We start from the raw sequence: 4,759 nt of genomic DNA on the forward strand, positions 1-4,759 counted from the left end.
GACAGGTTAATGGGTTGTCTGGACAGGGCCTTGTGGAGCAAAAATAGAGTTTCTGGAAAGCCTGTCCGGACAGCCTAGCACCGTGTCCGGACATGGCCTGCAGTGGGGAAAAATAGCATTTTGGAAATGTTATCTAGTCTTGATCAACAGCTCCGATCGATGGGCATTTGTGGTCTGATTGAGCTAAAGTTTTGCAGGGACGTTCATGATACATGAATCTACATTATGAACGGTGGAGATTGGATTATGAGCATTCTATATCAGTGTTTGAGCCCATAAATAGTAGCCTCTGCATTTTGGAACTGAATTAAGCCAACACAAGAACTAACAAACTTCCCCTTTGGCAATTCGGTGACAAAACCAAAATGTTGAGCCAATCCCATCATCTTCCCATATTTACTCCCCATTTTTGTCATAAAATGACAAAAGGTCTTCATGTTTCCTAAAACACTTCACAAAATACATCAAGGCATATATGAAGCAGGAATACATAAATAAAACTCATGATCACAGATAACAGAACATGCATGAAGTAATGTAAGATCATGAAGAAATATCAGCAAAACTCTCCCTCAATGTATGACTCAATTAACAATAAGAAACTAGAAATGCAAAACATGTTTATCCCCCTCAAAAGTCAAATGAATACACATGATATACACATCAATGATTCATGTATTGCATAATGAATATCCCAAACATGCTCCAAATATGCAAAATATACATGAGACTAAAAATGGCAAGAAACTCATATTGCTTAACCCAGGCAAAGAAAAATGTTTCATTCAACCCATGCTTGTGTGGTGTGTGTGTAAGCCATCCAAAGAGAAAAATTTTCAACTTACAAAATGAGGAGAAAGTTTCACCACCATGAGGTTTTGACAAGTATATCAAATTAAAACCCAAACCTTATCATACTAGGGCCTAGCCACTCTCATCCTATACATTTCTCTTTGTAAAACATTTTTTACAAGTTTGACAGAGTGAAATAAATTCCTTTTGGAATATGAGCTTTTGATTTTCTTTGTTTCACTATTTTGTTTATTTTTCTCTTTGAGAAAATGTCCTTAAACTTTTGGTGCTTATCACAAAAGAGAAAGCAGAAATTTTTAAGCCCTAGGTTCAACTAGCATATGGTCAATTTGAAAAATATGACTAGTCAAAAACCTCATATGGTTACCTAACAAACCTCACAAATAAAGTAAAACAAAACCTCAATTTAAGCTTAAATGTGCACAAGATATAAAGCATAGGCAAAATGTACCACATAAGCTTAGGCTACCACATAAGCTTAGGCTTTAGGTAACCACAAAAAGAAGTTCATTGACACAAATTTTCATCTCATGCATATTAAGAACATTCCAAAATATAAGGAATTACATCCATGAAAGAAACATGAGAAATTAATGGATTATCTAGGTGCATAAGACAAAAAAAAAAAAAAAAAAAAAAATCAAAGTAACATATTTTTGTCTTTTCGAAATATTTCACAAAATAAATGCACACAAACGAAAACAAATGCAAACCAAACAAAAATGCAATGCATAAAGAAAAAACAACAACATGCTTGAATTGAGACTACAACAGGCAATACATGAATGTCCTTTAGCATTAAACTTTCATCACATCTTATAGGTCCCACTACAAAATAATGATTTGGTTTAATAACTACTTCTAGGTCTTCACAAGACATTACATATTCATGAACATTTGATTAGCAAGTAGACAAAAATCTTGGTGGTCCGCACACAACATCTCATCTATAAACCTTTCAAAGATCATGATATATGAATTTCTTGAAAAATCCTTTATGAATATGCCTCAAAACAAGAATCTCAAAACAACCATGTATATACTCTTCATACAAAAAGTGTAACAACAAAAACAATGCAATGCATAAACAAGAAAGCAAGAACAAAAAAAAAAAATGCAAAGCAAAGAAAAATAACACGCTCTAAGATATTCAAAAATAAGCAAAACAATCAATTCTAGGCATGTTATTGACTCACCTAACTTTAGGTGAGATCACTACCAATCCCCCTCAATGGGTGAATGGTATCATCATTCCTAACCCACTCATGTATAATCTTAGGACCAGATTTATGACACATATGGAGTCTAAATTTAAAACAATTTCGTTGAATATGACCAACTTTGCCACAATGATGACATGTGGGAACAAACCTTTGAGAAGGTTGTCTTTTATGAGGAGGGATATATTTAGACTTTGATCTAGACAAACACGACTTTATATCACATTTTTCTTTCTTAGGGGCAGTCGAGTTTTTCCAAAGTCTTTGGGATTTAAACTGAAAACAATTTGGTCTGATATGACTAATAATCCCACAATGGTGGCATGTAGGAACAAACTTAACTAGAATTTGTTTCTTAGAAGAAGTCTTGGATTTGGGCTTCACACAATTATTTAAATACAAAGTTTTGCCCTTATCCAAAGAGACTATATTAGCCTTGACTTCTTTAACATTCACAGGCTTAACAAACAAGGTCTATCTTTCAGATTTAGAAGCATGTGAAGTAGAGGTACCAACATTATCAACAATCATACCATGCTTGTTATCAACACAGAAAAAGTTTTTCTGATTATCACTAGAGGATTTTTGTGAGAGCTCTTTAGAAACTTTCAAATCATTCTCAAGTGATGTATTCTTTTTAACAAGCATAGACATCTCAGAATTTAAAGAATCAATTAAGGCATGTGATTCAGACAATTTGATCATCAAGGATTCTTTTTTCTGTTCTACAGTTTTAAAATTTTTACAAATCTTTTTGTATTTGTAGGACAGTTGACTATACTCATCAGATATAATCTGGTACACATCATTAAGATCATCAAAACTAAAAGAGTTCGACTGAGATGTATTCATAATAAAAAGGAGTCAAAGATCTCACTCAGGGATTTAAGCCAAACAAAGTGAACCCGCTCTGATACCAATTGAAAAACGCTATGCCGACTCCAAAAACTTATTTATTACAATTTATGCGGAATTAATACTATGAAGCAATAAACAATTCAATCACCCAAAATATATAAAGCAATAAAGAGGTAGACACAGATATTTTGGTTACAAAGAGGACACAGATATTTTGGTTACAAAGAGGAAACCTTTTAGAAACCGATCTAAAAATAAAACCTCTTCGGGACAGCCAAACCCAGGAAATCACTATCAAAAGATTATCTAGAGATTATAGACACTAGGAACACTTACAACCCTTTGCAAGACCATGGCTCTGTAAGATTGACAAGCCTACAACTCGTCTCCTTACTCACAATCTTCTTCAACGTGATTCTCCTTTACCGGACCCTTCCGATAGACTTCTCAACTATAGATTTATCAAAAGAATAACTAAAACTCTAAGAGATTCAATTTAACGCTCACCACATAAGATCTCTCTTAGCACAGCCTCCGACGAACTCTCTGAGGGTAAAAATTCGTGCCTTTTCTATAATGATGTATATATATCAGTACATCAAACCCTAGACCTGGGCCCACTAAAAACACGTTTTTGGGCATAATAGGTACGGGGTATCCGGACAGGTTAATGGGCTGTCCGGACAGGGCCTTGTGGGCAAAAATAGAGTTTCTAGAAAGCCTGTCCGGACAGCCTATCACCGTGTCCGGACATGGCCTGCAGTGGGGAAAAACAGCATTCTGAAAATGCTGTCCAGTCTTGATCGATTGATTGGCATTTGTGGTCCGATTGAGCTAAAATTTTGCAGGGACGTTCATGATACATGAATCTACATTATGAACGGTGCAGATTGGATTCTGAGTATTTTATATCAGTGTTTGAGCCCGTAAACAGTAGCTTCTGCATTTTGGAACTGAATTAAGCCAATACAAGAACTAACACAAAGCATTCAAAATTATACCTTTTGAGTGAAAAATTAAATAACAATTGAGGAGTTTTAAAGTGATAAATGACATTAATTTTTTTTGGGAAAAATATAAAAAAGCCTCCCAAACTACCAGCCGTTTTCGATTTAGCCTCCTAATGTTCCAAAAGTGATAAAGTAGCTCCCGAAACTACCAAACTATTGCATTTTGGCCACTCTGTTAGTCAAAACCATCAGTTTGGACGGAAACTGCAAAACGACGTCATTTTGTTATGGATAAGTTACTACAATGTCCTTTTATGAAAAAAAAAAAAAAAAAATTGGAAAAAATATAAAAAATATAAAAAAGTCCCCCCAAACTACCAGCCGTTTTCATTTTAGCCTCCTAATGTTCAGAAAGTGATAAAGTAGCCCCCCAACAAAACGACGTCGTTTTGCAGTTTCCGTCCAAACTGACAGTTTTGACTAACGGAGTGGCCAAAATGCAATAATTTGGTAGTTTGGGGGGCTACTTTATCACTTTTGAAACATTAGGGGGCTAAATCAAAAACGGCTTGTAGTTTGGGAGGCTTTTTTATATTTTTCCCTTTTTTTTTACTACTAAAAAATGGGTACACTAATCAGTATACCAATTTTTTTTCCTAATAAACACACATAATCAACACAAATATAATTTGTGGCACCTGATAATTAAACAATCAACACGAATACTCAATATATCATACTCTCCAGACCTACATACATGATCATAATAAATCAACATCAACAGAAGTATTAATACATGTTTATAAAAATAAAATAAAAAGTCATTGGATCTCTCCAAACATATCCTTAAATCATGCATAAAAACATACAGAATATCAAGTCTCCAAACTTCGAAACAGACTTCAATGGCTACTTCAT

The sequence above is a fragment of the Corylus avellana genome, chromosome ca6, assembly GCF_901000735.1.
Source record: "Corylus avellana chromosome ca6, CavTom2PMs-1.0".
Taxonomy (NCBI): Eukaryota; Viridiplantae; Streptophyta; class Magnoliopsida; order Fagales; family Betulaceae; genus Corylus; species Corylus avellana.